The sequence below is a fragment of the Kogia breviceps genome, chromosome 10, assembly GCF_026419965.1.
Source record: "Kogia breviceps isolate mKogBre1 chromosome 10, mKogBre1 haplotype 1, whole genome shotgun sequence".
Lineage (NCBI taxonomy): Eukaryota > Metazoa > Chordata > Mammalia > Artiodactyla > Physeteridae > Kogia > Kogia breviceps.
In genome coordinates, this window is record NC_081319.1 from 46,661,904 (window position 1) to 46,683,274 (window position 21,371).

The window sequence follows — 21,371 nt, forward strand, 5'->3', positions numbered from 1 at the left end:
GATATATTATCAAGTGAAAGGAGCAGTTGTAAAATATGCTATGATCATATGGCATGATCCTGTTTGTGTGTGTGTGTGTGTGTACGTGTGTACATGTGTACGCATACTCCTCTCTCTGCACAGCAGTGTCTACACATGCCATGGTGTTTAGTGTTTCATCATCCTGACAAGAACTGTGCAGGGCCCCCTTGCTCACCACTGGAAGAGTGAATCCCCACTTCCAAGGGGTCTAAAGGGGCCTTTTGTCTTTTAGAAGGTGTGTGTTGGTGGGGGACTGGGGGTGGGGATAGCTTATTTCCCCAAGACACTTCCATCCAAGTGGAGGCAGCACCCCTGGTATGACACCCTGCACTCTCTCCATCCCTCCAGCTACCCCATCCTTGTCACCCTCCCTGGAGGGAGGGGCTTAATCAGATTGTGAGTTTGGAAGGAGAAGCTGGGTGGGAATCGCCCAAACCCTCTTGGGTGTGCTCTCCCATGTGGTAAATCTCACAGGACAGGCCTCTTGGTTATGATGGGGTGAGTGGGATTCAGTATTTGGAAGGACATGTAGCCAGTCCACACCTCTCCAACATCAGTTTTCTCTGTATCAGTGACCTTCTGGTCTCCTCCTGCCTTACTATACCTTTGTTTATTTCTCAGTTGGATCAGGACTCAAGTGAGGAAGTAAGAAATGGGGTGCTGTTCGCTGGCCCCCCTCAAACACCTCAACATCCTGGGCCCCTTTTTCAAAACAAGCAATACTATACTATAAGAAAGGGAGTGAAAGCAACTCCCCCATCTCATATTTCAGTTCCATCTTCAAATACATCAAGATGCCATCTCACTTCACCACCTCCCTTATCCTGCTGGTCCAGATAACTAGCATCTCTCTCTTGGATTATTGCAATAGCCTCATCACAGGTCCCTTGCTCCTACCTTTGCCTGCCTGTAGTTTATCCTCAGTGTTGTCAGATTGTGGAACTGCTCTGCTCGAATCTCCTAGTAGTGTCCCATGACTAATCAGAGAACAGCCTGATCCTTTCGCTGGCCCTCAAGGCCCTGCACATTCAGGCTCCGTGACCTCCCTATCTCATCTTCTACACCCCATCTACACTGACACTCTCTTCCAGTCACACTGACCTCCCTGTTGTTCCCAGCATATGCTTGGCACACTCCTGCCCCAGGGCTTTTGCACGTGCTGTTCCTATGGTCTCCAGATGGCTCAGTTCTTTGTCTCCTTCAGGCTGTTGCTTTCAGACTTTTCCTGATGACCCCATTTAAAAATTCAGCCTGCCTAACACTCCCAAAGCCCTTTCCCTGCTGTGATATTTTCATGGAGTTTATCCCCAGCTGTCGTACTATTTTTCTTATTTGTTTATTGTCTGTCTCCCCCAATTAGAATGTCAGCTGGACAAGGGCAGAGATGTTTGTTCTCTCACTGCTATTTCCCCCGCACTTGGAAGAGTGTCTGGCACATCATAAGCATTCAGTTAATATCTGTTGAATGAGTGAATGGATCTAAAAGGTGGGTGACTGAGATAGTTTTAATTTATGGGAAAAATAAAAGAAGTATGATCTACTATACACCAAAATGTCTTGGAAAAATTCACACCAAGTACACACAGGCACAAAATGAGGCTTCATCAACATTAAAACATTATAGTGGTTTTCTCTCGGTGGGGGGCTGCAGGTAAGTCTCTCTATCATCTTCTCTCTCCAACCACTACTTCTAATAATCTACAGTAAATATATTGTTTGTGTAATGAAGTAGAAGTAGAGAATTAGTTTTTTGTTTTTTTTTTTTAAGTAGTGCTTGCTGTATATGATAAGGGGCTCAGAGGCAAGGATTGTGTGTAGGCATACGGGCATTTCTTTGTCCCTCAAATAGAGACTTTCCATAGCCTTAGATGCTCCACCTCTTGCAGGATGGGTAGTTCTCTACTCATCAGGTGCTCTTTTTTTCCCCCCACTTATTATTTTTTCTATTTATTTAAATTAAAAAAAATTTTTTTTTGGCTACATTGGGTCTTCGTTGCTGCACAAGGGCTTTCTCTCTAGTTGTGGCAAGCGTGGGCTACTCTTTGTTGTGGTGTGTGGGCTTCTCATTGCGGAGCATGGGCTCTAGGCATGCGGGCTTCAGTAGTTGCAGTGCGTGAGCTCAGTAGTTGTGGCTCATGGGCTCTAGAACACAGGCTCAGTAGTTGTGGCGCATGGGCTTAGTTGCTTTGCAGCATGTGGGATCTTCTCAGATCAGGGATCGAACCCATGACCCCTGCATTGGCAGGCGGATTCTTAACCACTGCACCACCAGGGAAGTCCCTCATCAGGTGTTCTTTATGTGCACCAACTACATAGCCTCTGGCTGTACATGAGAAAGAGGCCCCAGAGTGTTTGGACTAGTGCAGTAGTCAAGCTGCTGTCACCAAGAAAGGAAGATACATAAACACGTGGACAGCCAATGGATGCCTTGCTTGGCATTCATGAGTAAACAATCATAACTTTCACTGGGCTCTGTGGCTGACAAAGCATTTTCATATACATCATGTTACTTGGATCTTTCCAATAGCTTTGTATGTTACCTGTCATTTCCTTCCCCAAGGAGACTTAGACAATTTAAGTATTTTGTCCAAGATACCACAGCTGGTTTCTCACACAAACAGCCAGGAAGCAACAAACAGGAGTATGGTCTGTGGACTTTCCTAAAAGGAGTAGCGTTTGGGATGAGCCGATTATAGCTAAACCCCTGGATTTCTTAGAGGAAACTGAGATGGAGAAGTGCAGTAGGATTTGTCTAGGAAAGGAGATGCAATGACTCTGTTATCCTAGCAGTATGGGAGTGCCTCTTGGGTGGGGGAACTACCTTTGTTTGGAAAAAAGACCTTAATAAATACTTGGGGTAGAATGTGAGGTCTTGAAGTTAAAGCCACTCTGCCGTACCCCCCCAAAAAAAATGTGGGAGGCATTTTTTTTTTGCGGTACACGGGCCTCTCACTGTTGTGGCCTCTCCCGTTGTGGAGCACAGGCTCCGGACACACAGGCTCAGCTGCCATGGCTCATAGGCCCAGCCGCTCTGCGGCATGTGGGATTTTCCTGGACTGGGGCACAAACCCACGTCCCTTGCATCAGCAGGCGGACTCTCAACCACTGTGCCACCACGGAAGCCCAGGAGGCATTTTTTTTAACTACTAGCAGAGTCTGGGAAAGAATAAAGGAAAGAAGAAGGAGCAGGGGAAAGGGCAAGATGGAGAGAGGCGGGAGAGAGCAGGGAAATGTCAGTGTGCGGTGGCCAGAGGCCACTTGAGGATCAGAGATGCTCTTTTGTTGGATTTTGAACTTGTGTTGCTGTGACAGAAATCTGTTCTCATTCTCCCCTTTTAGTCCTTTCACTACTGAAATAGTTGGTAAATTCTGCTCAGCTCACAGATATTTTGTGTGAGAGAGAATCTTGACATACTTGACAAGAGTTGTGGCATGTAACAGCACAGAATAAGGACCACACACATATAAGCAAAAGTCAGGGCAGGGCATGGGAAGACAGAAGAAGCCATGAGCACGTGAGCCCCCTAAGGATGTGCAGAAATCTTGGGGGGTGGCTCTAGGTTTCTAAAGGTCATGAATCTGATGGCTCAAGCCAGCTTTACCTGGATCTCCACCAGGTGGGGGAGGTAGCTAATAATCTGGGTTACATTCGAAAGGAAAATATTAGAGTTGACATTTAGTGGAAATTTATTTTTTCCTCTAATCAAGTTCCCTTGCTTGAGTCAAAAAGCAAGAATAAATAAGTGGAAAGGACAACAAACTTGTTCCTGCCCCATTTCCTGCCTTTCTTGGGAACAAGGCTTAATGGACCATTTTTCTTTTCTTTACTAGACAATGTCACATGATTAGTCATACAGAAGGTTTATTTACCAGGGAAGATTTTCAGATTCCAAAGAACTTGAAAAATGCTGCACAAATAAGTAGCATTTGGGTTTATACATCACTCCCCTGTGAGTTTGGTCAACATAGGTCAGTCTCCCTGTTTGCCTGTTTGTTCCTGTAGATTGGCCACTGCCAGCACTGGACATAAGCTGGTATTTTCCACTGTAAACCTTTTCTTCCACCTAGGATTGGGCTCAGGCACGAGACTACGCATAGCTCTGACCAGATCAGGACGAACACAAGGTCCAGCCTTTTATATGGAGCATTCCCAGGAGGCAAACCCAGAGGCATTCTCTCCTCTCCTTTCTCATTTCACCCGTCCTTGTTGTCACTCCTCTCCAAGGAGCCTGCAAGAAGGTCCTGTGCCCAGAACAGTCAGGATTTCTACTTCAAGACGTGCCCTGGGACCATAGTAGGGACATGGCTTTATACCTTTCCAAATGCGGTCACAGTCATCATCTGACGTCACCCTACAACTGTGATAAGAAACCACTTTCTCCAAGTCTCGTTCCCCATCCTGTAGGGCAGGATCCTGAGGCATCTCACGGTGGGAATGCTTGGAGATGAAGACACCGGGGAAGCCGACCTGCCACCTTGGCCAATGACACCTGCTTTACTTCCACCATAATCGGTGCATCAGAAGAGCAGCCTCAGGCAGGTGCCCAGAATTGGGGGAATGTCCCTCAAAGAGGATCACCTTCTGACCAACCAATATAATATCTATCTATCTCAACTCTTCTTCGAAGCTGCATTTCTCAGCACAATCCCACAAACTGGCAGGTGAGTTTGACCATCTGTCTCTAGGGATTTATTTCTTACTTTTTTTTTTAACATCCGTATTGGAGTATAATTGCTTTACAATGGTGTGTTAGTTTCTGCTTTACAACAAAGTGAATCAGTTATACATATACATATGTTCCCATATCTCTTCTCTCTTGCGTCTCCCTCCTGCCCTCCTTATCCCACCCCTCTAGGTGGTCACAAAGCACCAAGCTGATCTCCCTGTGCCATGCAGCTGCTTCCCACTAGCTATCCACCCTACGTTTGGTAATGTATATATGTCCATGCCACTCTCTCCCTTCGTCACAGCTTACCCTTCCCCCTCCCCATATCCACAAGTCCATGCTCTAGTAGGTCTGTGTTTTATTCCCGTCCTACCCCTAGTCTCTTCATGACATTTTTTTTCTTGGATTCCATATATATGTGTTAGCATACGGTATTTGTTTTTCTCCTTCTGACTTACTTAACTCTGTATGACAGACTCCAGGTCCATCCACCTCACTACAAATAACTCAGTTTCATTTCTTTTTATGGCTGAGTAATATTCCATTGTATATATGTGCTGCACCTTCTTTATCCATTCATCTGTTGATGGACACTTAGGTTGCTTCCATGTCCTGGCTATTGTAAATAGAGCTGCAATGAACATTTTGGTACATGACTCTTTTTGAATTATGGTTTTCTCAGGATATATGCCCAGTAGTGGGATTGCTGGTTCGTATGGTAGTTCTATTTGTAGTTTTTTAAGGAACCTCCATACTGTTCTCCATAGTGGCTGTATCAATTTACATTCCCACCAGCAGTGCAAGAGGATTCCCTCTTCTCCACATCCTCTCCAGCACTTATTGTTTCTAGATGTTTTGATGATGGCCATTCTGACCTGTATGAGATGATATCTCATTGTAATTTTGATTTGCATTTCTCTAATGATTAATGATGTTGAGCGTTCTTTCATGTGTTTGTTGGCAATCTGTATATCTTCTTTGGAAAAATGTCTATTTAGGTCTTCTGCCCATTTTTGGATTGGGTTGTTTGTTTTTTTGTTATTGAGCTGCATGAGTTGCTTATAAATTTTGGAGATTAATCCTTTGTCAGTTGCTTCATTAGCAACTATTTTCTCCCATTCTGAGGGTTGTCTTTTGGTCTTGTTTATGGTATCCTTTGCTGTGCAAAAGCTTTTAAGTTTCATTAGGTCCCATTTGTTTATTTTTGTTTTTATTTCCATTTCTCTAGGAGGTGGGTCAAAAAGGATTTTGCTGTGATTGATGTCATAGAGTGTTCTGCCTATGTTTTCCTCTAAGAGTTTGATAGTGTCTGGCCTTGCATTTAGGTCTTTAACCCATTTTGAGTTTATTTTTGTGTGTGGTGTTAGGGAGTGTTCTAATTTCATACTTTTACATGTACCTGTCCAGTTTTCCCAGCACCACTTATTGAAGAGGCTGTCTTTTCTCCACTGTATATTCTTCCCTCCTTTATCAAAGATAAGGTGACCATATGTGTATGGGTTTATCTCTGGGCTTTCTATCCTGTTCCATTGATCTATATCTCTGTACTTGTGCCAGTACCATACTGTCTTGATTACTGTGGCTTTGTAGTATAGTCTGAAGTCAGGGAGCCTGATTCCTCCAGCTCCATTTTTCGTTCTCAAGATTGCTTTGGCTATTCAGTGTCTTTTTTGTTTCCATACAAATTGTGAACTTTTTTTGTCTAGTTCTGTAAAAAATGCCAGTGGTAGTTTGACAGGGATTGCATTGAATCTGTAGATTGCTTTGGGTAGTAGAGTCATTTTCACAATGTAGATTCTTCCAATCCAAGAACATGGTATATCTCTCCATCTATTTGTATCATCTTTAATTTCTTTCTTCAGTGTCTTATAATTTTCTGCATACAGGTCTTTTGTCTCCTTAGGTAGGTTTATTCCTAGATATTTTATTCTTTTTGTTGCAAGGGTAAATGGGAGTGTTTTCTTAATTTCACTCTCAGATTTTTCATCATTAGTGTATAAGAATGCCAGAGATTTCTGTGCATTGATTTTGTATCCTGCTACTTTACCAAAGTCATTGATTAGCTCTAGTAGTTTTCTGGTAGCATCCTTAGTATTCTCTATGTATAGTATCAGGTCATCTGCAAACAGTGACAGTTTTACATCTTCTTTTCCGATTTGGATTCCTTTTATTTCTTTTTCTTCTCTGATTGCTGTGGCTAGAACTTCCAAAACTATGTTGAATAAGAGTTGTGAGAGTGGGCAACCTTGTCTTGTTCCTGATCTTAGTGGAAATGGTTTCAGTTTTTCACCATTGAGAATGATGCTGGCTGTGGGTTTGTCATATATGGCCTTTATTATGTTGAGGAAAGTTCCCTCTATGCCTACTTTCTGCAGGGCTTTTATCATAAATGGGTGTTGAATTTTGTCAAAAGCTTTCTCTGCATCTATTGAGATGATCATATGGTTTTTCTCCTTCAGTTTGTTGATATGGTGTATCACGTTGATTGATTTGCATATATTGAAGAATCCTTGCATTCCTGGAATAAACCCCACTTGATCATGGTGTATAATCCTTTTAATGTGCTGTTGGATTCTGTTTGCTAGTATTTTGTTGAGGATTTTTGCGTCTATGTTCATCAGTGATATTGGCCTGTAGTTTCCTTTCTTTGTGATGACTTTGTCTGGTTTTGGTATCAGAGTGATGGTGGCCTCATACAATGAGTTTGGGAGTGTTCCTCCCTCTGCTATCTTTTGGAAGAGTTTGAGAAGGATAGGTGTTAGCTCTTCTCTAAATGTTTGATAGAATTCACCTGTGAAGCCATCTGGTCCTGGGCTTTTGTTTGTTGGAAGATTTTTAATCACAGTTTCAATTTCAGTGCTTGTGATTGGTCTGTTCATATTTTCTATTTCTTCCTGGTTCAGTCTTGGCAGCTTGTGCATTTCTAAGAATTTGTCCATTTCTTCCAGGTTGTCCGTTTTATTGGCATACAGTTGCTTGTAGTAATCTCTAATAATCTTTTGTATTTCTGCAGTGTCCATTGTTACCTCTCCTTTTTCATTTCTAATTCTATTGATTTGAGTCTTCTCTCTTTTTTTCCTTGATGAGTCTGGCTAATGGTTTATCAATTTTGTTTATCTTCTAAAAGAACCAACTTTTAGTTTTATTGATCTTTGCTATCATTTCCTTCATTTCTTTTTCATTTATTTCTGATCTGATCTCTTTCCTTCTGCTAAATTTGGGATTTTTTTGTTCCTCTTTCTCTAACTGCTTTAGGTGCAAAGTTAGGTTGTTTATTCGAGATGTTTCCTGTTTCTTAAGGTAGGATTGTATTGCTATAAACTTCCCTCTTAGAACTGCTTTTGCTGCATCCCGTAGGTTTTGGGTCATCATGTCTCCATTGTCATTTGTTTCTAAGTATTTTTTGATTTCCTCTTTGATAGTGTATTGTTTAGCCTCAATGTGTTTGTATTTTTTACAGATCTTTTCCTGTAATTGATATCTAGTCTCATAGCATTGTGGTTGGAAAAGATTCTTGATACTATTTCAGTTTTCTTAAATTTACCAAGGTTAGACTTGTGACCCAAGATATGATCTATCCTGGAGAATGTTCCATGAGCACTTGAGAAAAATGTGTATTCTGTTGTTTTTGGATGGAATGTCCTATAAATATCAATTAAGTCCATCTTGTTTAATGTATCATTTAAAACTTGTGTTTCCTTATTTATTTTCATTTTGGATGATCTGTCCATTGGTGAAAGTGGGGTGTTAAAGTCCCCTACTATGATTGTGTTACTGTCGATTTCTCCTTTATGGCTGTTAGTATTTGCCTTATGTATTGAGGTGCTCCTATGTTGGGTGCATAAATATTTACAATTGTTATATATTCTTCATGGATCGATTCCTTGATCATTATGTAGTGTCCTTCTTTGTCTCTTGTAATAGTCTTTATTTTAAAGTCTATTTTGTCTGATATGAGAATTGCTAGTGCAGCTTTCTTCTGATTTCCATTTGCATGGAATATCTTTTTCCATCCCCTCACTTTCAGTCTGTATGTGTCCCTAGGTCTGAAGTGGGTCTCTTGTAGGCAGCATATATATGGATCTTGTTTTTGTATCCATTCAGCCAGTCTGTGTCTTTTCGTGGGAGCATTTAATCCATTTACATTTAAGGTAATTATCGATATGTATGTTCCTATTACCATTTTCTTAATTGTTTCGAGTTTGTTCTTGTAGGTCTTTTCCTTCTCTTGTGTTTCTTGCCTAGAGAAGTTCCTTTAGCATTTGTTGTAAAGCTGGTTTGGTGGTGCTGAACTCTCTCAGCTTTTGCTTGTCTGTGAAGGTTTTAATTTCTCCATCAAATCTGAATGAGATCCTTGCTGGGTAGAGTAATCTTGGTTTGTAGGTTTTTTTCCTTCATCACTTTAAATATGTCCTGCCACTCCCTTCTGGCTTGCAGAGTTTGTGCTGAAAGATCAGCTGTTAACCTTATAGGGATTCCCTTGTGTGTTATTTGTTGTTTTTCCCTTGCTGCTTTTAATATCTTTTCTTTGTATTCAATTTTTGACAGTTTGATTAATATGTGTCTTGGCGTGTTTCTCCTTGGATTTATCCTGTATGGGACTCTCTGTGCTTCCTGGACTTGTTTGACTATTTCCTTTCCCATATAGGGAAGTTTTCAACTATAATCTCTTCAAATATTTTCTCAGTCGCTTTCTTTTTCTCTTCTTCTGGGACCCCTATAATTAGAATGTTGGTGCATTTAATGTTGTCCCAGAGGTCTCTGAGACTGTCCTCAGTTCTTTTCATTCTTTTTTCTTTATTCTGCTCTGCAGTAGTTATTTCCACTATTTTATCTTCCAGGTCACTTATCCGTTCTTCTGCCTCAGTTATTCTGCTATCGATCCCATCTAGAGTATTTTTAGTTTCATTTATTGTGTTGCTGTTTGTTGCTTGCTTCCTCTTTATTTCTTCTAGGGCCTTGTTAAATGTTTCTTGCATTTTGTCTATTCTATTTCCAAGATTTTGGATCATCTTTACTATCATTATTCTGAATTCTTTTTCAGGTAGACTGCCTATTTCCTCTTCATTTGTTAGGTCTGGTGGGTTTTTACCTTGCTCCTTCATCTGCTGTATGTTTTTCTGTCTTTTCATTTTGCTTACTGTGTTTGGGATCTCCTTTTTGCAGGCTGCAGGTTCATAGTTCCCGTTGTTTTTGGTGTCTGTCCCCAGTGGCTAATGTTGGTTCAGTGGGTTGAGTAGGTTTCCTGGTTGGGGGGACTAGTGCCTCTGTTCTGGTGGATGAGGCTGGATCTTGTCTTTCTGGTGGGCAGGTCCACGCCTGGTGGTGTGTTTTGGGGTGTCTGTAGCTTTATTATGATTTTAGGCAGCCTCTCTGCTAATGGATGGGGCTGTAGTCCTGTCTTGCTAGTTGTTGGGCATAGGGTGTCCAGCACTGTAGCCTGCTGGTCGTTGAGTGAAGCTGGGTCTTGGTGTTGAGATGGAGATCTCTGGGAGGTTTTTGCTGTTTGATATTACATGGGGCTGTGAGGTCTCTTGTGGACCAGTGTCCTGACGTTGGCTCTCCCACCTCAGAAACGCAGCCCTGACGCCTGGCTGGAGCACCCAGAGCCTTTAATCCACACGGCTCAGAATAAAAGGGAGAAAAATTAGAAAGGAAATAAAGAAAGGAAGGAAGGGAAGGAGGGAGGGAGGAAGAAAGGAAGGAAGAAAGAAAGGAAGAAAGAAGGTAAAATAAAGTAGGATAAAATAAAGTTATTAAAATAAAAAATAATTATTAAGAAGAAAAATTTTAAAAAGTAAAAAAAAAAAAACCAGGTTGGTCAGAACCCGAGGACAAATGGTGAAAGCAAAGCTATACACACAAAATCTCACACAGCAGCACTCACATACACACTCACAAAAAGAGAAAAAGGGGGAAATAATAATATATCTTGCTCCCAAAGTCCAAATAATAATATATCTTGCTCTCAAAGTCCACCTCCTCAACTTGGGATGATTCGCTGTCTATTCAGGTTTTCCACAGATGCAGGGCACTTCAAGTTGATTGTGGAGATTTAATCCGCTGCTCCTGAGGCTGCTGGGAGAGATTTCTCTTTCTCTTGTTTGTTCGCACAGCTCCTGGGGTTCAGCTTTGGACTTGGCCCTGCCTCTGCGCGTAGGTCACCCGAGGGCGTCTGTTCTTCGCTCAGACAGGACGGGGTTAAAGGAGCAGCTGATTCGGGGGCTCTGGCTCACTCAGGCCGGGGGGAGGGAGAGGCACGGATGCGGGGCGAGCCTGCGGCGGCAGAGGCCGGTGTGACGCTGCACCGGCCCGAGGCGCGCCATGAGTTCTCCCGGGGAAGTTGTCCCTGGATCCCGGGACCCTGGCAGTGGCGGGCTGCACAGGCTCCCGGGAGGGGAGGTGTGGAGAGTGACCTGTGCCCACATATAGGCTTCTTGGTGGTGGCAGCAGCGGCCTTAGCGGCTCAGGCCCGTCTCTGGGGTCCACGCTGTTAGCCCCGGCTCGCGCCTGTCTCTGGAGCTCCTTTAAGCGGCGCGCTTAATCCCCTCTCCACGTGCACCAGTAAACAAAGAGGGAAGAAAAAGTCTCTTGTCTCTTTGGCAGCTCCAGACTTATCCCGGACACCCTCCCGGCTAGCCGTGGTGCACTAAACCCTTCAGGCTGTGTTCACGCAGCCAACCCCAGCCCTTTTCCTGCCACCCGACCGAAGCCCAAGCCTCAGCTCCCAGCCCACGCCCGTCCCGGCGGGGGAGCAGACAAGCCTCTCGGGCTGGTGAGTGCTGGTCGGCACTGATCCTCTGCGGAATCTCTCCGCTTTGCCCTCCGCACCCTGTTGCTGCGCTCTCCTCCGAGGCTCAGAAGCTTCCCCCTCCGCCACCCGCAGTCTCCGCCCGCGAAGGGGCCTCTAGTGTGTGGAAACCTTTCCTCCTTCACGACTCCCTCCCACTGGTGCAGGTCCCGTCCCTATTCTTTGTCTCTGTTTATTCTTTTTTCTTTTGCCCTGCCCAGGTACGTGGGGAGTTTCTTGCCTTTTGGGAGGTCTGAGGTCTTCTGCCAGCGTTCAGTGCGTGTTCTCTAGGAGCAGTTCCACGTGTAGATATATTTCTGATGTATCTGTGGGGAGGAAAGTGATCTCTGCGTCTTAGTCTTCCACCATCTTCTCTCCGAGTCCCGTCTCTAGGGACTTAGATTCCCATTCATCAGTCCCCCAAAGCCTCATTCAATTATTTCAATCTTAAAAAAGCATTTGAATGTCCATCCATGGATTAATTCATTTGGCATTGAATTGCCTGATATTATGAGGCACGTGGTGGAGCCGGTGGGCTGGGGACTGAGGAGAAGGCTGTGCTGCCCACTGGAGGCTTAGGGGCTTGTAGAGGGTGGAGGACATTGAACAAGCCCGTGGGGGCTGGGACACGGGAGGGGCTCTGACAGCTGTAGGAGCAGGTCTGCGTGTGTGAGCAAGGGGCTTCCTGAGGGCCGGGTGTCCTCCCTGCTGTGTGCCCCTCCTCCTTCTGTCCCTGTCTGCTTCTCTCTGTGCCCATCTCCCTTCTTGTTCCCTTTTCCTCTGTCACCCAGTGACCATTTGTCCCCTTGCTCCGATCTCCCCACTTCACACAAAAAATGTTGTCCCTCCTCTGATTCTCTTTTCTCACCCTGCCCCCATCTTTCCCACACATCAGCCAGTCCCTCCAAACCAATAGAAATTCTCCCCAATCAGAGGCAAGGAGGAAGCATCCGTCCCAAAAAGGCAAGGAACAGAACCAGTGTGGAGAACCAGAATCATGTCAGACATTTCCCAGGGGAGACGAAAAGGCCATAGATGATAACAAAAATGTTGCTCGCTGCCATGACAACCGCAGCCATTCAGCCACAGTACCAAGGGTTTGGAGGCAACAAAATCAATTGCATGTTTATTTCCCCAGCATGACGAGTATCCCTAAGGAAGAGGAAGCCAAGAAGGAGATGCCTTCAGTCCTCTGCCTGTCACCTGCCAGAGAACCAGGATGCTTGGTGGGGTTGGCCTTCCTTTCTCCAAACTGCCATCAGTTGTGACATCACTGTCAGCTGTGCCCGGTGTCTAACCTTTCATCTGTATCAGTCAGCATTGAGAGTCCGCTGGGTGCCCAGGTGGGGAAGCTCGGCCCCAGGCTGGTGTGAGTAGCCCCTGTCTCGAGGCATAGACAGAGCCACAGCCAGCATCGGTGGGATGGCCACAGGGCCCAGAAGGCTCAGTGCTGAAAAGTTACCCAGATTATGTTTGCGGATGGGAAGGTGGGAGGTGGAGCCCCACATAACAAAACAGGAAGCAGCATCATTATTAAGAATAAAGCCTAAACTCAACAATGGGAAACAGAATAATCAATAGAGCCCCTTTCCGGCTGCAGCCCACATCACACAGCTGAAGATTTAAAGGGCCAGTTAAGAAAAGGCCATGAGGGCATCATTTAGCATCTCTGTCCCAGGTCATTTATGAATATGGACACGAATGTCCTTAAGCTGCATTGTGAGCCAAGCCGGCCACAGAGTCAGAGGCAGGCTGTTTCTGAGGGAGTGGTGACGCCCTCTCCAGAGAAACTGTTGCCTGCTCTGAGGCTGTCAGCAGGTCCAGCAGCACTTGAGGGCCCTGGATATCTGATCTCTAATTGCTTCTGCACTGTTAGGGTGACAGAGGAGGCTGAAGGGTGACTGGGCATTCTCCCCACACCTTATTCTTCCCCACCTCCCCAGGCATCATGCGGCTTTCAAGGCGTAATATTGCCAAGTGCCAGGCATCTCAAATTGTGTGAGATATTAGCAGAAGTCTAAAAAATATTGACTGCCATAAGGAAGCTCCTTTAAGAGAATCCATCTGTGCTGGGCATTGGGGAAGGGGGAAGGAGGCAGTGGAGATAGATCGCATTGCCGCTGCCCATTCTATTAAATATGACGCATGGTTCAGAGCCACACGGGCATTTGTGAATTCCATTCCTCTGTTGGCTAAATGGAGCTCGATTTGTATGTGGATCAAAGAAAAGCTACTTATCCCTGCTGGATATCTCCTTCTAACTCACTGGCATTGTTCATCAGGGAAAGGTGAAACAAAGGCTGAATTTATTCACAGACAGGAGCTTCAAAGCCCCAACATCAAGGAAATAGCTCAAAACTTCAAAAAACAGCTCTGACCTAAGTTCTCCAACATTTTATATTTTCAAAAATCACAAGATACAGATGAACTATCCAAAAAGAGCAAATTTCACTTCAATTTCCATTTAAATGCCTCAAAGCAAAAAAATCCAAGAGTTCTGTCTCTTTTTGCACTGCTGTCAGCCAGGCTGGGAGCCCCTCATAGTCTCTTCTCTTATTTTTCCACCTTGTGGTGAAGGTCTACCTTCCAAACTGGTGAGGGCTGAGGTTAATCAATATGACAGTTGCTCAATGCTTCAGCATAAGAAAAGTTGAACATTTACATCCAAACACCTCAGATTTACCACACCACCACATGGATCCAAAAACAAACAAAACAAAACAAAAACTGGCTTTAAAACAAATACCATTAGAAAACAGTTTCTTTAAGAGTTATATATACACCTATCATACATTCTATCCCTAATTACTTATCCAAGAAAAAAGAAGGCACGTGTCTATATAAAGAGTTTTACATAAATGTTCATAAGAGCTTTATTTGTAATAGTTAAAATTGAAACAATCAAAATGTCCATCAATAATGAATAAGTAAATATGGTATAAACAAAATAACCAAACAGATTGTGGTATATCCATACAATGGAATACTACTCAGCAATGAAAAAGGGAGAAACTAGTGATACAAACAACGTGGTGCATGAATCAAAATAATTATGCTGATTGAAAGGAGCCAGACAAAAAGGAATTTATATAAAACTTTAGAACATGCAAACTAATCTGTCATGACTAAAAGCAGATCAGTGGTTGTCTGGGAGGAAGGGTCCAGGGAACCAGAAGGACAGATTGCAAATGGGCATGAAGAAACTTTTGGAGTGATGGATATGTCCATTGTCTTGAATGTGGTGATAGTTTCATGTGTATACATCAATACATATGTCAAGACTTATCCATTTTATACTTTAAATGTATATATATATATATATATATATATATATATATAAAAAATGCTTCAATAAAGCTGTTTAAAAAGTCAAAGAAAACATATGCCATGATGCAGTAACAGGGACTAGATATATACCCCTCCTTAAACAACTAGAAAACCAGAAAAAAATATATGAGACAAACAATTTCAACATTGGACAACAGTCAAGGTAGGATTGTGAAGGAAAATAAGCAAGATGGGTCTTGCAGTGGCACCAGCTCGCTGTCTAGAGAGAACCCAGATGGTGGGCTTGCGGACTTGAGGAGACAGAGTTCAGAGTTGTGGGAGACCAAGGAAGTTCACGTTTTCAGGGCAGAATGCCAGAGTGAAGGGTTTTTCTCTACACACAGAGAAAAACTCAGACATTGTCAGGTTAAAAACCTTGTCTTTGATATCTGATCATCACCTGCATGTGAAAAAATTCCTTGAGGCAGAAAAGAGAGCCCTATAAAAGGAGCAACTGGAACAATTCCTGGAGTTCTTACAGGGCTAGAAAACGTTGGTATTTTCATCAGCTGAAGTGCAGACCCTGTAACACATGGGTTGTGTCCTAAAGCATAACAAAGTGTAGCATAGCATAACAAAGTTTAAAAGCAAGGCCTGAAAAGATTAAACTGTTTCCAGGTAACTGTGTGCCAGAGCAAAGTCCAACACTCTCTCAAGGAATAAAACAAAATCTGATACCTAATACTGTAAAATGTCCATTACCTAGCATCGAACAGAAAATTACCAGGCATGCAAAACAGCAGGAAAATATGACTTATAACTGGGAGTAAAATAAAACAGAAACATGCCCAGAAATGGCAGAGATGATGGAACTAGCAGGCAAGGATATTAAAATTGCTGTGATAAATCTTATAAATATATTCAAGGATGTTAAAGGAAAACACAAACTCAATTATGAGAGAAATAGGAGACATAAAAAAAAAACCCAATGGAACATCTGGAGGTGGAAAATACAATAGCTGAAAAACAAATTGTGAACAAAAATCATCATCTCATTGTTTATGGAACTCACTTTCAGGCTGTCAAGTGATAACTGAATCATCACTTCCTTGGAGATGCCTCCCTGGCTGAAACAAACTCAGTATTCTGTGTTCACAGTGCTTCAACCTCCTCTTCAAAGTACTTACCATGGTTGTAATATTTCCATTATTTGTGAGACAACCCAACGTTTGTCTTCCCTACACTGTAAGGTTCATGAGAGCATGTTTTTGCTTACCTGTTCCCCAGTGCCCGGAACAGTGCCAGCCTTCAAGAAAGCACTCAATATGGGCTTCCCTGGTGGTGCAGTGGTTGAGGGTTCGCCTGCAGATGCAGGGGGCGTGGGTTCGTGCCCCAGTCCGGGAAGATCCCACATGCCGCGGAGCGGCTGGGCCCGTGAACCATGGCCGCTGAGCCTGTGCGTCCGGAGCCTGTGCTCCACACGGGAGAGGCCACAACAGTGAGAGGCCCGCATACAGCAAAAAAAAAAAGAAAGCACTCAATAAATGTATTATGAATGAATGAATGAACTGCTATCATCAGCTTTGCACTGGATTCATTCAGCAGCTCTTATTTAAAGCATCACCTCTGACTGCCTCGATCAGCGTAGTGACCCAGGTTGACCACGGGCTGCAATTCTCACATGGCTTCATAAAATGTGCTTCCTGCAGGCACTGTTTAGTGTGAACAGATGATTCACTGAGTGACCTGGAGTGAGTTATTTAATGTTGCTGACCTTTGTTTACCTCAGCTATTGAATGAGGATGTTGAAACAGATGATCTCTAAGAACTCTCTCAGCTCTGATGTTCCAGGATGCTCTTATGGTCCAGTCTCCAAAAACGCTCTTCCTCCCTACATGGTCCTCACTTCCTAGTCCCCATGCCCTTGAATATGCTCTCCCTGCCTTGAATCAGGACTTCCTGTGTGACCAATGGTGTAGGTTGCAGAGAACAGTGTGTGACTTCTGAAGCAAAGTCCTAAAGGGCATTGTGTCTTTGCTTTGGTCTCTTGGATCGCCAGTGGGCATTGTGTCTTCTGCTTTGGTCTCTTGGATCGCCAGTGGGCATTGTGTCTTCTGCTTTGTTCTCTTGGATCGCCAGTGGGCATTGTGGCTGCTGCTTTGGTCTCTTGGATCACCAGCCACCATGTCATGAGAACACTCAAGTAGCCAGCCCCTCAGGAGAGGTCCTCATGGAGAGGAACTAAGGCCTCCTGCCAACAGCCGTGTGAACAAACCATCTTGGAGCCAGATCCTCCAGCTCCAGTCAGACCTTCATCTGACTGCAGCCCAGCCAACATCTGACCTTAACTTCATGAGAGATTGGAGCCCGATCCACCCAGCCAGGCTGCTCCCGAGTTCCTGACCCACAGAGGCTGTGAGAGATACTAATTGTTTACTGTTGGGTTTGGTTTTTTTTTTTTTTTTTTTTTTTAAGGGGATAAACATTTGCCATTTATTTATCTGACAAAAGGCTTTTATCTAGGATATGTAACTCATGGCCTTAAATTGGCTTTAAATTGATAAGAAAAAAAAATACCAGCAATCCACCAGGAAAAAAATGGGCAGAAGATTTGACCAGGCACTTCACAAAAAAGATAAGCAAATGGGAATAAGTATATGGAAAGGTGCTCCACATCACCACCCATGAGGAAGAGGCAAGGCAAAACCACGATGAGATGCCACCACACATATACACGACAATGGCTAAAATCAAAACCCTGACAATGTGCACTGTTGTTTCAGACCACGAAGTTTTGTGGTAATTTGTTATGCAGCAATAGATAACTAGTACACTCGTACTGAAAGCTGTCCCTCCTTCACTCTCTCATTACTTCTGCTGTGAAGAAAATACTAACTCATTGCATAAGTGAAATCTCCAAAACGGACATCTTTCCCAGTTTGGAGACCAAGTTGGGGGCCTGGAATCTTGATCAAAAGTCTCAAGGAATACAGAAGCCCCTCTTTTCTTCATTTTTTCCCCGCAGATCTGATGCCACCCTGTCTTCACTAACTGCCCCCCCCAACTCTTTTCCTTCTTTTTTTCACCAGCCATTTTTTACTCAGTTTCAACAGTTTCACTCCCACTCTGCATATGATTTTCTAGGTGACCGTGGGATACAGGTCCTGCTCTCCTGAATAACTTTCCCAAGTTCCATAATCAGTTTTGAATGTACTCACAGTACCTGTGGGCACATAGAAGGTGTTGAACAAGTATTATTATTTACTGCCTTGGTCCAGAAAGCTGACCCTGAGCAAGCATTAAGGTTCTAATGATTTGGTTATAGAAGGTGCAAACCCAGGGCGATGGAGTTGGAAACAAGGCAGTGAGACAAGAAGTCACGTGGTGCCATGTAACATGTTACCGTGGTGGCCTTGTTTCACCATGAAGTCCCCTGAGCAGTGAGGGGGCACCAGCTTTACTCAGTACAGAGCTTCTCTAGAAAGGCTGCAAGAAGGAATCATGATCCAGTGTCATTCACGGGAGAACGGAAGGTGGCGGAATTTATCTGCCCTGCTCCTACCTTCTACCTCCTAGGTTAACATTCACCCCAAGGGGAGTGAGCTCCCTTGCATTATCCAGCCCCTGATGACTGCCCATGAAGCCAGATTCCGTGCCCAATGGTGAGGGATTTCATCTCCATTCAAGGTGAAGGACTTCCAGGGGCAGGTGGGACACCAGCTGAGAGAGAGAACAGTCATCGAGGAACTTATGAAGATACACAAGATGGGTATCTCATATAGTTACCTTCTTGGCCCCTTTTCTAACTCCTTAGACACTAGCTTGCCAGCACAGCTGTAGGAAGGTCTGGCTTCTCATTTTGACTGCATCAGTTCCTCAAATGTGTGATGTGGGCGGAGATACCGTATAGCTGCATATTAATGGGAGCTGACCCTTGCAGGCTTCAAGACAGATGGACACACTCAAATCATCCTGGCACCCTAAAGTGCGAGACTTCTTTCTGCAGCTGCTTGGAAGGAAGATCTTGTCTCTCAGCTGAGGGGTGTCTCTGAAACAGTCAGTAACACCCACCAGCTTAGAAAATGCAATTTAATTGAGTAAAACTGGAGTTTCTGAGCAGTCCCTGGGCTGTTTTAGACAAATTAAAAGGGCCTAAAGCACCCCCCCCCCTTTTTTTTTTTTTTTGCAAGAAAGAGAGGTGTTTCCTCCCAACAGTTCTTCAAACTTCTTCTTAGAATCAACCCCAGGAAACTGGCTGCAAGCAGTAGACGGAGGCCCCATGAGTCCCTCAGAATCCCAGTGTGCCAAGAGGCCCAGTCGGGCTCTCATTAACAGATGAGGATGGGTGGATGGATGGGTGGGTTGGTGGGTGGGTAAATGAATAGATGAGGTAGCTGCTCAGTTTGTAAAAACCTAAGAGGCATTGTCCAGGCACCTAACACCCTCAATGCCCCCTTTCCAGCAGGCAATCAAGGAAATCATTGCTGTGGGTTTTTACTGTCTGAGTCTCTCCATCATGCATTTTTCCTGTCCCTGACAGAGCTACCCTCTCCAATCCCCCACCCTCTGGCTCGTTATCAGCTCCATGCTGTCTCTTTGCATTAAAGTGACAAGAAGCAGCACAAAGCTGCCGACAGGAGTCTGGAGCTGTAATTTGCACTGACATTCACTGGCGTTATCCACTTATTGCCTGGTAAGCCAAATAGGAGATTTGTCTGATTTTGATCCCAGGAAGAGAAATAACAGCCCTGCTCTCCTCCTGCCATTTAAAGCAAAGCACCAGGCTGCTCCTTGGGCCTGAGTGCTGGCTGGCAGCTCCCACCTTCATGAGGTGGGTATCATCTTCCTTTCCTCTGGCTGGAACTGCCTTTCAGATGTGGCATCTGGCAAACACTGGGTGGTTGGGGAGGGGGGAGCCCATGCCATCCTCTCAGCTGGTGACAGTACTGACCATAGGCTGCCAAGGGTCCTTAAAGGAGCCTCCGGGGGATTTAAGTGCCCCTGGGAAGTCAGGCCCCAGCTGAAAAGACCTCCGCAGCTCTCCTCTGCCTCCCCAGCCCCTCCCTTTAAACTTTCCCGGCTGTAAGAGAAATGAGGCTGCATGAGAGGCCTGTGGGCACGGCCCACTACATAATTTACAAAATGAAAATGGGGGGGCCCCTTGTTCAAAAAAGCAGGAAAAGTGTCGTTAAAGGTACTAAAATATGAGGCCTTTTCCCTTTCTTCGGTGGTCTCTCTCTGATTTGTCATAGTATTTTTTATTTGCTATGTAGTGCTGTTCCAAGTATAAATAGCTAAATAAATATTATTTATCAGCACGATCTTTACCCTTCATCTCTAGATTATACAAGGACAGTTTTAAATGCACATGGGAGAGCTTTTAACTCAGATGTGGAATCACCAAAGTGACACAAATCGTTATTTCCTAACTCGTATATTCATCTCTAGTTCATCGCTACCTGAACGGTGGAAATGCTGCATCGAACTGTTCTCATTTCACTTCTTGATATACAGACTTTTTACCAACATTCTCCGCCTTCATCTTACTGATGAGTAGTAAGGGAGGACTGAAGGCAAAAGAAACCGTGGTTGCCCTTTCTTTCCTTCTGTGTCATCATTTTCAGTGTAAATGGTCAATACAGAGAAGTAACGTTAAGAATGTGGTAGAGTTCCTTGACCTTTCTTAGAACACGATCGTCTTCTTTCTGTGTTTAAGGCAAGTTGTGGAGTGCCTACAGTGGCCAGGCGTGTCCAAATGCTCTGTATGCTTGAACTCATTGGATCTTCTTGACAACCCCACATGGCAGGTAAGTTACTTGTATTTTTCAGAAAATAATTGGAGGCACCAGGAGGTTAAACGACTTGCCCAGGGTCCCGGAACATGCCACTGGCAGAGCCGAGATGCAGGCACCAGGGGTCTGGCTCTGGAGTCCCAGCCCCGCCTACTAGGCTCTCTTGCTGCTCAGGACAGATCAAGGAAAGATCTGGGGGGAGTCGCACCCTTCTCTTTACCCCTGCGTCTTTCAGTTCTATGTACCAGGGCTGGGGATTGGGGGGGGTGGGACAGGGAGTGTCTTTCCCTTCAAGTGTGAATCCATAACTTCACTTCTTTAAAATGTTACCTTTGCTGAAGCCCAGATCCAAGGGGCTTACTGACATTTTAAAGATGACAAGGTGGGTGAAGTTCACAGTGGGACGCCTTGGAGTCTGCTGGGTCCAGATAAGTTGTGGGAGGGCAGCTGGGGGTCTGAGGAAGCCCCTTCCTCGCAGCTGTTGTTGGACTCGGGAGTGGGGGAGTTGGCACGGGAACCAGCCAGTGAAGCCCTGGCTCGGTTTCCCTCATGCCTCAGTGAAAGGCGCGAGTGTGCACACACGACCCAGCTCTGCCTCCGGCCACATGCTTAGAAGCCAAGTCCTTTCACCCCCAGTCTCCTCTTTCTCGAAGTGACTCAAAAGTGTTCCCCACCCGCTGCCTGGAAAGGCATTGCCCGGCAGGTTCACCAGGTCAGAGGAAAAGCCCTTGGCATCCGGAAAACCGGCCTGCAGACGTCAGCAGGGAGCAAGGACGGCCAGGAGGAGGGAAGTGACAACTCCCTGTCGGGCTTGGGGCTTGTGTCAGTAGGAAA

The 21,371-nt window shown here is 44.6% G+C and overlaps 1 protein-coding gene across 1 annotated transcript in view; it reads left to right on the plus strand.

Annotated features, from left to right (window-relative positions):
• Nucleotides 1-21,371, plus strand: part of SNRK (SNF related kinase) — a 227,731-nt gene that overhangs the window by 61,625 nt on the left and 144,735 nt on the right. Inside the window, exon 3 of the mRNA XM_067005634.1 lies at nucleotides 20,462-20,552. The gene's annotated coding sequence lies outside the window, so the exon portion shown is untranslated. The remainder of the gene's footprint in view (nucleotides 1-20,461; nucleotides 20,553-21,371) is intronic.